Source organism: Limulus polyphemus, unplaced genomic scaffold (assembly GCF_000517525.1).
Source record: "Limulus polyphemus unplaced genomic scaffold, Limulus_polyphemus-2.1.2 Scaffold371, whole genome shotgun sequence".
Classification (NCBI taxonomy): Eukaryota; Metazoa; Arthropoda; class Merostomata; order Xiphosura; family Limulidae; genus Limulus; species Limulus polyphemus.
In genome coordinates, this window is record NW_013665981.1 from 513671 (window position 1) to 526634 (window position 12964).

Sequence of the window (12964 nt, forward strand, 5' to 3'; positions counted from 1 at the left end):
TTTACCAACGAATAGTGGGATTGACCGTCACATTATAACGCCCCCACGGCTGAAAGGGCGAGCATGTTTGGTGGGATGCGGATTCGAACCCGAGACCCTCAGATTGTGAGTCGAGCGCCTTATCCACCTGGCCATGCCGGGCAAAGGCAAAGTTATGGGAAGGGTGATAAAGCATAAAGAGTTTATACTCAAGATCATACATATTTTAGGTAACTATAAACTCGTGTATACCCTCTTATTCTGAAAAATCCCATTTTGATTTTAAATTTGTAAGAAGTGTTAATTTCTAATTCAAATTTTTTATACATATTTTTTATTTTAAAACTATGTGGAAAGCTAAGAACTCAGCCCCTTCTCTATCTACGTCCATGGTCTATTTTCTGAGAATTCACACTTATGACTCACGTATTAGATACGAGTGGTCCTGTAAGAATAAAAATCCTGCATTGTAACGTATGATTTGTAAAATAAAGTTTATGATATGGGAATAGAAATTTGCTAGAATTATACATAGCACAGGACATGTTATAAAACTTTTCCTAGGTTTTACGCCTATAGCTGTATCCACATTCGACACTGACATCCAAAAGTCGATACATCTGAAAGAATGCAAATTACTTACAACAGCTTCCTGCTTAATTACTTCAGATATTTAAAGTCACGGATGACACACGACAACTGTAGCTTAAACGGTAACTGTTATTAGTTATTCACCCTCAACGGAACTTTATGCCAAACATAGAGTAAACGGCCAAGTCAGAGATTCCGAAGATTTATACATAGCCATTCCTAATTTAGTACTGCTGACCAGAGGGAAAGCAAACAACCAGTAGCATCTGCTGTCTACACATGGTTGCTCTGAGCTAAATAGGGCCCAGCATGACCAGTTAGCTAGGGCGCTTGACTCACAATCTGCGGGTCGCGAGTTCGAATCCCTGTCACACCAAACATGCTCGCCATTTCAGCTGTGGGGCATTATAATGTGTCGGTCAATCCCACTATTCGTTGGTAAAAGAGTAGCCCAAATGTTGGCGGTGGGTGGCTGCCTTCTCTCTAGTCTTTCACTGCTAAATTAGGGACGGCTAGCACAGATAGCTCTCATGTAGCTTTGCGCAAAATTCAAAACAAACCAAACCTGAACTGAATAGCGCGGTTCGACTGTCAAGATAAAAAGGTGACGTATTGCAGCTCGAACAACACGCAACCCAGCACGTTTACCACTAGACCAAGCATTGTCCTAAAACTGATCAAATTCAATTTTTACGGTTAAGATTACATTTTTTAAACAGGGCTTTACATTTTTATTGTCGTTTTATGTATGTCTGAAATCAAATTATATTGTTTTAAGCTACGTTATTTTCATTTAGACGTTTTTATTGTTTTTGATTAGATGGAGTTTTTAATTACACCTGATGAGTGTGTGTCTTAGTGACGAAACATATTTTTGAATATTTAGGAAACGGTTTAAACGACATAAAATGAGTGTTAGGTGAGACCAGAGAAGACTTTCGGTTTATTACTGAGTTAGTCAGTTAGTTAGTTTAGCGCTGTAAATTTTGAATTTGTTTTTATTTTCTATGAAGTAACAGAGGTACGAGAAGTATCAAAGTTAGAAAGTCAGTGACTGTTTAGCGTTACCTGTGAAGCTCGGCCATTATTAGTTACTTGGAACTCTTGTAAGTTGTGGAACTTGTAGCCAGAGAAATAAAATGCTTTTATCAACATTAACTGGAAGGTATATCAGAGGTTGCTTGAAATAATTTCTAATATGAGTGGACGGAGTAGCGAACAACAAGCTATTCATTTTGTTGTTTATTCAAAAGTACCAGCTTTAACAAAATTAAGTAACCTTCCAACAACCACCAGGTATTAATGGCTGCCATATTAAATAGAGTTGGAGTGTAATAAGAAATAAGTTGCTAAAGTAAAGTCTAGGGGCAAAATAAGGAGGAAGAACAAGACGTTACTTGAACTTACTGAAGATGTGGAAGGGCTTGCACAATTATCGTACCTAGATTCTCCACGTGAAATGATTGACTCGTTGGCATGTGACCAATTTATAGATGCCATAGTGGATGAGGATTTGCGAATTAGGTTTAAGCAAAGTAGGCGTATATCTTTAAAGGAAACTGTTTAGTTGGCGATGGAACTTGAATAAATTAAAGAGTAAATAAATACTAAAAGCACCATCTAGGAATTATGGGATCTTCAGATGAAGTCGTTGAAAACATCAACTCCCTCTGGTAGAAGTTTAGAATAAAATCAAAGAATTAAGTTGACAACTGTTTATTCAGAATGGAAGAAATAACCATCAAAATAATGTGTTTAACTTGTAGTAGGTTAAAACGACATATTGTCAGGAATTTCGGGTAAAAGCCTGTAGAAAATTAAAGTTGCTCTCAAAAAGGGTAAAAACAAGGTAAACATGGGATCACAGCCGAGACTGTGAGAAACAAACATATGATAACAAAACAAAGAGGTAATACCCGAGAATGAGTCCATGAACTCAAACAGACATTGGAAAAAGAGGAATTAGCTGGACTTAAGGGGCAAAGTTCAACTGAAAATACCCCATTTGATAATAAAAGGTGGAAAAAAAGTTCATAAAGTTCAATACGAGAAAAGATAAAAGTCATTTTCACCATGAAAAAACCTTGTCTACACAACATAATGTGTGATTAATTGATGTACAGGAAGAGTGCATATAAGTAATATACTTCATGTAGAAACACAAATGTGACCCAAGGCTAATTTCGAACAGTTTTTTACAGTCTTTGTCCAGGAAGGTTTTGAGCACTACATGCCAACTACACCACCAGAAGCCGGACTTCTAGTGGCAACAAGAGAAAGGCACAAGATAATAGAGACAACCAACTTAAAGTGCAAAAGATCAGAGGACAGAAAGACAGGTGATCCAAGCCAAAGATCGTCCATTGTGATCATCTGTGGAATCACTTCGGCGGGTAAATGGGCAAATGGTTAGCTTCGGAGAATATTTCACCAGAAGTAAATCAACTTGTTGGAATGACCTAGGTTTTGGTCGAGGTTACTTCTAAAGTATCACCAGTGGATTCTTTCGACCATCTACCTAAAGAGAACTCGCCTAGTGACAAGCCAGCAAGTGACGATAAAGGGCAAGATGGCATACCATAAGACATAGAAATGAAAAATATAAAAAAATATTTGGTGGCTAAACAGTTTAGGAAAAGTAAATAAGCAAAGAAAGAAGATTTACTTTTGATAAAACAAAATTGTTATTGCACTTTGTTTTACATAATTAATGAATAATCGTAATATCTGTAGTTGATAATATTGTTGTTAATTATCAAAAGTTTATTTATTGGGTGTGTGTTTTTTGTTTGTATTTTTTGGAAGTTTTAGTGTATATAATATACCATCGTGTTCTTTGTTATGTAATAGGATTGTTCAAGGGACTTCACAATCTAGATAGGGTTGTTCAAGGGACTTCACAGTCTAGATAGGGTTGTTCAAGGGACTTCACAGTCTAGATAGGGTTGTTCAAGGGACTTCACAATCTAGATAGGGTTGTTTAAGGGACTTCACAATCTAGATAGGGTTGTTCAAGGGACTTCACAATCTAGATAGGGTTGTTCAAGGGACTTCACAGTCTAGAGAGAAAGAAGTTTTGTAGGCTATGATTTTTTTATCGTATCCATTATATTGTTTCTGGCTAGATCGAGTTTTTAATGTCACATGATGTTCGCATATCTTAATGACAAACTTTTTCGAGAGTTCAGGAAACGATATGAACGACATAAAGCGCGTGTTAAGCGAAGCTAGAGGATATTGCTGATTGATTATTGAGCCAGCCAGTTAGCTTAGCACTTTAAATTTTGAATTTGTGTTTTCAATGAAGTAAAAGAAACAAGTACCGTATGTACGAGATAAATTAGCAAATAAATTACTGTTTAGTGTTATCTGTGAAGTTAACTTTATTACTAGTTTCGTGGAACTCTTATGAGTTGTAGTCAGAAAAATAAAACACTTCCGTTATAATTATGTAAACTGACTTTGGATTCTTCTTTTCATAGAACTCGCCCAACAATGGAAACCGTGACAGTCATATATAAAAGAGGTACACACACACATATATATATGGAGAAAGAGAGAATGATATATTAAATATTTTTTTTACACAAATGTCCATGAAACGACAAAAGTTATATTACATAAAGGATGAAATGCATGACTGACAACACACAACAATTTTCACTGTAGCTCCTTCTGTTAAAAATAAAAGTCCCTCAGTTAGTGAGCGGTAAGTTTATGGACGCATGTACAACACTACAACTCGGGGTTCGATTCTCCGCAGTGGACAGAGTGCAGATAAACCATTGTCTACCTTCGCGCTAAAAACAAACAAACAGACAAACAACTACAACAAAAATGTATGTAAGAATCCAAATGCGGAATTAAAATCAGTCCCATTTTGCAATGTATATTAGTGGTAAATAAAATCCTTATCCACTAATTAGGTTATTCATACAATTAATTTAACAGCTCTAGATAAAGTTAATTAAGATGCTGAGCCGCATCAACAACCAGAGATTTTGAAACCCCTAGCCTTACGGTCGACCACGATCACTTATATGGTATTCACGTAGCATTTCAGTTGACAAACTTGAACCACTATCACGTGACTAAAATGCCTTTCCAGAGTAACAATATTCCAACAGAACAAGTTCACAAGTGATATTAACCAAAAAGGATATATGTTAACACGTCTTCTATTAATTTGTTTTTACTACTTACCCTGTACTTGGAATTTTATGTAGCGTAAATTTGGGGATACATGCATATTAAATATTTTTATTTATTTAAAATTATGAGGGATGAATTGTTTCATTTTATTTTACAAAACATTTTAATTTTTTTTATATTACCAGTCGTCCTTGAATGATTTTTGATAACTTATTTTAAGTAAGAAAGCTCAAGGGCGATTAGGCAATATTTATAAATGTTTATATATAAATATAATTAGCTTTCCATTCCATCATACAACTGCTATTTAATTTTAACTGACATTAAGCAATCAAAAAACACTGAGAAACATTGTTGTAATAATAGATGTACTTCCGCAGAGTCCCCGAAAGTGTTCTGTTTCAAGAGTAAATAAAACCAAACTTAAGAGGAACAAATAATTTTATTTATTGCTTTTGAAGTTCATATGTCATGCTGCGTTGTATCCTACAGAGTACATAATTATTTTCGTTATGCATGTTTTACTGACGTCACGACAGTACAAATTGCAACGTTAAGCGTCTGTTATGTGACGTCATTTTAGTGTCTACTGACTGACTGACAGACAACACATTACTATATAGTAGTGCGAGTGGTTAAAACAGGTTATCCCTCCAGGGACCTTCGTGGAAATTAATTCATATTTTTATAAGTTTATTGTATGTAAAATTAGCACAAAAATGTCACAAATATTGTGACTACAAGGAGAACCGTTTGGACTTGTATAAACTTATTGAAATAGTTAATTAGAAATCGCAGGCTACTTACAGCTACAGTCTTATTTGAAATTCAGTTTTTTATTTCACAAGATTCGTTTTGATTTTTATGTACGTTTTTCTTTCTTAATTTGTATGAAAAATACCGTAACTTTACATAACAAACTTGAGTTTTGGCTTTTAATTAGTATTAGGTATTTCATGAAAATGTCCCTATTCAAAGAATTTGTGGCAAACTTTGTAAGTTTATTAACACTGGAACTTTACATAAACATACGTTATCAAGATATGTTTTAAAAGCATAATTAAAAAGGTGTCTTAAAAAATAACTACAAAACATTAGCATAATTTGAAGCATTATGTAGCAAAGTATACTTATGTGGTTCAACTATAACTTAGTTCGAAACAAATGCGAGTTATTTTGTTGTTTGTTGTTGTCTTTGAATAGGCCGCTTCATGGATGGAAAACAGAAAAAAATCAATTCCGGTTTGTAACGTGGTAAATCGAGGTTAAATGTGTAGATGTGTTTTCCGTGAATATGCACAATTGGAAACAATAACCAGCACGACAAAACTATTAAAAAACAAACAATAATATCTATTCGTTCGTAAGGAAAGAAATAATAACCGTATCTAAACTGAATAGGGAACTAATATTCCAGGATTTTAATTAATAACATAAATCGTAAAAAGGCTTAACACAATTTTCTAAACGACATTGTTACAGCAAGCATACATATACAAATCAGATATACAATAAACTATTTCATTTGTAATGCAAAATACATTTCATAATACTGTAATTGAAATGCTATATAATAAGCACTTTAAAACCAGCTCATATATTTTGTGTACATAAAACAAAACAAACTAGTTCTATTTCACTATATTTGTGTGAGTTTATCTGTAATCTTAATAATGATTCAGAAACAAATAACTACTTGCTATCAACTTTAATAAAATATGACATTCAGATTTAGGGTCATAAGTTTAAGTAGTATTTCAGTTGTTGTTTGTGTAACGTATCTCAGATTCTGTGTATAGCTCTATATTTGAAAATATTCTTGGATGAAGAAGTAAACTTAGAATTCTGCCGTTAATTTCTCATTCTTCTCTGTTGGTTTTGGTCTTAGTCTAATGTTGATCATAAACAGGCTCTTAAAAATGTTAAAATTTATTAGAAAGAAGTTTATTCCTGTAGGTATATTACAAAATACGTAGTTGAAAGTGTTTTGGAGGCTGTGGGGCGCACACTAAAAACATCAACATATCGTTATTTCATTTTAGTCATTTTCTTTAGCATCTGTTGACTTTTGTATAGATTTAAGCATAAAACAGCTGATGTTCTTGCGTTTTGTAAGTAAATGAATCACATTTTTCTCTATTGTTAGTTTTGTTAAATTTTGCTGATTAGAGTTAGTAAGTAAAATTACACTTATAAGGTTTATTTATTGTTGGCCTAGGACTAACCTAAATCTTCTGAGCGGATTTAAGGATTACGACCAATTGATGATTCAGTACCTCCTAATCATGTAGGAATTCTGATTTAGAACATTTAGTATTTCTAGTAGGTTTACACACAGTTATCTTCAATTATTTGTAATTAAAAAAGCATTACTTTTTAAAGTATTTGATGTATTCTTCTCACACCTTAGCATATTTTACAGCAACGGGTCAGTGTGTTTTTTGAAGTGACCCTCTTTTTAAAACTTTAATTCAAAACCTAGGGGTCTTTGTTTTACTTCTCCATTTTTTCGGAGTTGTCAATGTTAAGGTTTGTAAAGGTAAACATATGAAATGCAAAATATCTATTAATAGTGCTAACTTGTTATATATATATATATCTTATCAGACTCCCCCCCCCCCCAAAGAGGCGACGTGTAATTCAAATATCGTATGTGGCATTAAGTATTTCTAATCAAGTTATTATACATAATTTTCTTCACTTATGAATACGTCACGTTTTACATTATTTTATCCCTAATCTAGATTACTAGTTTTATTGTGATCAAGAAACTGTTACTAATTAGAGATAGTAGGTCAATATGTGTTTTGTTATACCTCGTTATATGCGTTGCGATATTCTCTGTTAGCATGTTGTTGTTTTTTCGGGATGTGTGTTGTATTATGGCCTCACAATACATATGATGTTGTTGCATCAGTTTTGTTCTGTGTGATATCTAATTGCATATTTGTTATCATCGGGAATTACTTAAGTGCATCTACCTTAAACTAGCAACCTTCTCAATTGCTGCTTGACTTGCTTTTGTCTGCATTAAGATCTACACTTCTTAACAGTTGAACTATGGGAAAATTCACGTGTTGTTAGGTTTGGACAAGCTTATCAACCCATAAAAAGAAACGATTAGTCAATCTTAAACTCTTGCAATCCAGCATTGAACATCTATCTGTTTAGCTATTACTAGGCCATTATACTGCTATTTTTATTCCCTCGAGCTCTGTAGTCTATATTTGTTCGTTGGACATATATTTAGGTGAAAATATTTTCGTATTAAAGCAAGTAAAACTTTATTTTATAGTCACAGCTGTCTCATTCTCCTCTTTAAAAGCGTCGGAAAAACAAGTAATAAAACTTGTTTGTTAAATTTCGCGCAAAGCTACTCGAAGACTATCTACGTTAGCTGTCCCCGATTTAGAAATGATAGACTAGAGGGAAGGCAGCTAATTAACACCACCTACTGCCAGCTCTTGGGGTACTCTAATCGAATAAAGGGATTGACCATCACATTATAACGTCCCCACGGCTAAATGATCGTTAAGACAAATATTGGAATCCAAACTCGCGATCCGCAAATTGTGAGTCGAGCGCCATAACCAAAAATCTAGACAGTGAATGAATCATTTGTCTGTGACAAGTAAGAAATATCTTAGATTCAGAACGAAAAACAAGGTTTTATTTTAGTTTGTTTGTTTTGAAGTTAAGCACAAAGCTAAACAATGGGCTATCTATGCTCTGCCCACCACGGGTATCGAAGCCCGGTTCCTAGCGTTGTAAGTCTGCAGACATACCACTGTGCCACTGGGGGGCTATTTTAGTTTAATTTTTTTTCTTCTAAAATATTGAATGTTGAAAGTTTGATAAATTTATAGATTTGGCAGAAATTCACCCCTATTCTAATTCACTCGCACGAAAAAACATTGTACAAATTTACTTTCATTTTGTTGTTGCTGTTAATAAACAATGCACATAATTTAAGAATTAATACTGTACTGTTAAAAAGGATTTTTTTTTCCTAAAGTTGTCTGCACATTTTTGTTAATGTTTACAAATTTTAAATAACGAATAAAAACAAATCCTAACTGAAAGTTCACTTCGGTGCATTTCACCTGTGGTGATACATAATGCTCTTGTGGTTTTTGTTACATATTGTTGTACACCGACCTTAAAACTAACGGCTGATCGCTTCGTTAACCAAGCTTTCATTTTTATGATGGTGTAGTATCTCGGATTAGCTAAAATGTTCATAGATTGTTGTGCTGGATCAAAAGTCTGGCGATTGTTACGTTACCTGGCCATGCCGGACCACTTTGTTCGTGTTTATTTCGTTAAATCATGCAGATAAAACCATCACATCCTGACATTTGTTAACTTAATTAAAATATAACCATTCTACTTATCCTCACAGGTGTAATTATTAGCTTCGTTTGAGTTTATTTACTGGTGATAAGTATTTCTGTAAGTTGCAGCTCTTACGTTAGGTTTGAGGAATATATCTTATTTAGAGATGATGTACGACATTTTTGATCGCTCCTGTGATTTTCTTCTTGATTTCCTATATCGTTATTGCGTTATCACACGTGTGAGAAAGTCATTGTCAATTTGTAATGCAACTTATTATATTTTTCTGTGGTAACTTTGTAGCTCCGGAACGCCACAATATACTGTGTTTCAAGGCAGATGTCAAAGGATCAATAAGATTTTAAAAGATACCTATCTATGTACAGTAAACAATATGTATATTATATACTATCTACTGAATACTATACCGTTCACACTCTACTGAATATGTCAAGTTCGAAACTCACTTTGTTCCAGGTTAATTATGTGTTTTAATTCTCAACATATGTATAATTAACTTTTTATATCAAAAAATAAGTGTGAAACCCAATCTTTCATTCGACTTACCACTTGTAACTGACTTATACCGGTTTCGCATAATTTCTCCCTTGATCAGTAATCCTGGATAAGGGTTACTGATGAGTGGTGGAATTCCACGAAACCAGTATAACTCATTGACATGTAGAAAATCGAATAATAGATTGATATATACATTTATTTTTTAATAGTTCAAACATCTTGTCTGGCAGAATAATGCATGAGAATAAATTAGTATAATTAGTGCTGCGTATTTTGAAATTCCTTTATAAATATAGTAAAAGACATTTCAAAATACCACACATATAACTTTTCATATTCATTTATCTTGTGGGTAGATATATATATATATATATATATATATATATATATAATTAGTTTGTTTGTTTGTTGTTTTTAATTATGTACAAAGCTACACAAGGGCTATCTGTGCTCTGCCCACCACGGGTATCGAAACCCGGTTTCTAGCGTTGTAAGTCCGCAGACATACCGCTGTGCCACTGGGGGGCATATATATAATTAGTAAAAATATTATATCAAAATCCAGTTTTCTTCTACTAAACTAACTTTATCTTGAAAAACAGTAAATGAAAAACACTGTTTCTTTGTTTTTCTTATCAATGCCTTGTTGGATCAAATTAAATTGATTTGTCAGCAACCTCGAAGGACAAAGTGGATTTCTAGTCTACGAATGCAAGTTATAAAGACAAATATATAAAAACCTTCCTTGTCATACATACATAAATTCTAGCTATCTGTCTGATTTTTTGAAACAAAACTGCTTAACGTTAACTCGACCAACTTCCTTTTCTAGAATAAAATCAAAGTCTTACCTTGAGTCGTCTTCTGCTTCTTTAGAGATGAACGTATTCATGGACAACGTGAAACTTTCGAAGAAGTTTAACGGAAACTTTGCTTTTTAACTTTTCACCACACCCAAGATGATAAAATTTCAGTAATCCATAGTTAAACATGAACTGAAACTTGATACTGCCAGCGATATCATCTCAAGAACCTGAAACAACATTAATGGAAAAACATATAACTCTCCTACTTTGTAACACCGCGTGTGTTTTGTGCGTCTACATACGCAGAAGCTTGTGAACCGATGAGCCGCCCCACGCTTGTTCCTCGTTTCACCAGACAAGTAAGGTTTTCCGCGGGCCACAGTAGACCTGTTGCCGTTGCTAGAACATCGATGGAATGTGTTCTGACCAGGCGAACCAATCAGAATTCAAGAAAGAGGTAGGTATGATTTCCTCGGGTCAGTAAGGCATGTGTTCAAAAACCAGGGTCAGCTGGGAAACCATTTAACGCGGATTTAGAATTTTCTGCCTTCAGAGGAACACACGGAAAAGCAGCTACCTAAATAGGGAATTATAAGGAAATGATTGATGTAATACTTGGGATTTTGTTTTCACATGCTCTCTTAAATTAAATTTGACTTTGTTAATATTATTTACGCTAATTTGTCAGTGATAAACTTTTCTTCAGCGTTCTCCATTAGTAAGATTTTAAAAAACCTTACATGAAAGTTTTAAGTAAAAAGAAGCCACCAATTACTCAGTATTTGATTAAACAAAAGAAGTTAATGAAATTAAATAAATGAACATTTATCATTAGAAATATGTTACAGTGTCATTTGATAACAACAACATGATGTAGTGTTTATGTTTTGTAATCCTATAAAATATAAACATTGAATTGTCAGATAATATACGAATTTTGAAGTCAGCAGATGGCAATTCAAAGAAGTGTTGCAGTCATTTCAAAATGTAAATACTTCACAAAAGTTATTGATTATTTTCGAATTACTACGTACTGAGACGCTAGTACCATCATCATAACCTCGTAAAATTGTTCTGATTTTATATGTAATGAATTAAATATCCAGGGGGTATGGATTTGCAACTACAACAGTTTTAACTTAAGTTGTAATGATTTTCAAACAAGAGCCACAACTCGAGCGCTTTCGAATAGTTCACTATTCTTCTTCCTGAAGAAAAATGGTAAACTATTCGAAAATAGTAAATAAGAGTTTTTTTTTAAAGTAAATGCATAATTCATCGTGTCTTTAGTTTTCATTTAATTAATATTTTATTTTTGATGAATAAGTAATAGTTCGTTTTGAATTCAATTATATAAAGCTTTTATATGTAGTTCATTTGTTTTGAATTTCGTGCAAAGCTACACGAGGACTATCTGCGCTAGCCGTCCTTAATTTAGCAGTGTAAGACAAGAGGGAAGGCAGCTAGTCGTCACCACCCACGCCAACTCTTGGGTTACTCTTTTACCAACGAATAGTGGGATTGACCGTCACATTATACGCCCCCACGGCTGAAAAAGCGAGCATGTTTGGTGGGACGACACTCAGATTGCGACTCGAGCGCCCTAACCATCCGGCCATGCCGAGCCGATATGTAGTTGAAAGGACAGAAATTCTTAAAACAGTATTTGTTTAATATATTATTATTATATTTAGAGTATGTGTATTATATTTTTAATACATTATCATATGAATTTAAATTGTATAAACAATTAATACTGAACAATTTGCCGCTTTTCTACTCTAGATGAAACAGTTTTCATTATAAACCTACTCAACCGACAACTATCTATAAGCTGGCTAAAATTGCAAAAAAAAAAAATAACGTGAAAAACATTGAAATGTAATACTTTTGAAGTTGATTGTTTAGAGGTCATTTTTAAATAGATAAGGTATCAAGTTAAAAACAGCTATTTGATAAAACGTACGCATTTAAAATTTGTGTTCTGTTTCCAAGGCCAAGATTTTCTCAGTTCATCCATTTAGAATATGTAGACATTTTAAACACTTATGCAGTGAAGGAAGATTTATATATAACTTTTATATTTATACTGTTTGTATCGAATTTGTATTAAGAAGGAGAGGTTAAGAAAAGGTGTCAAATATCCATGAAATGTGTATGTGTGTGTACCTTTATTTTACTCAGGAGAAAGCACGTGATGGCGGATGCGACGTCCAAGTTTACCTCAAAGATGCTTGATTGAATTGATATCTGGTGGTTGTGTTGGTTAAGGAAGATGATTGAAATGGCTGTCGTACTCTTTTAAACTAACTTCCCAAAAGTCGAGCGCGATGGAATATTTTATTATCGTCTAGTCTATTAAGGTAAAGCGTAAAAAACTATATTTTGGATGTTATCCACCGTTTTAAAGGAGTTAAATAATCCAGTTACTACCTAAAGAACGTACTCACACAATTATGCCACTTCCTGTGGCTTGCACTGTCAGAACAACATAACCAGAGTGGGGTACTTCAGGTAGTTTTTCACACTTTGTTTTTTTGTAACGTCGAAACATGTAGAGTCGTCAACTTTTTGAAGGCCAT

The 12964-nt window shown here is 33.7% G+C and overlaps 1 protein-coding gene across 3 annotated transcripts in view; it reads right to left on the minus strand.

Moving 5' to 3' along the window:
- The window catches only part of LOC106457759, a 69826-nt gene extending 59092 nt beyond the window's left edge, over positions 1–10734 (minus strand). For 2 of the 3 annotated variants that reach the window (XM_022383792.1, XM_013917204.2), the window contains exon 1: positions 10428–10734. The gene's annotated coding sequence lies outside the window, so the exon portion shown is untranslated. The remainder of the gene's footprint in view (positions 1–10427) is intronic. The other variant, XM_022383793.1, reaches the window with a different exon arrangement.
- Between the last annotated feature and the right edge of the window lie 2230 nt (positions 10735–12964).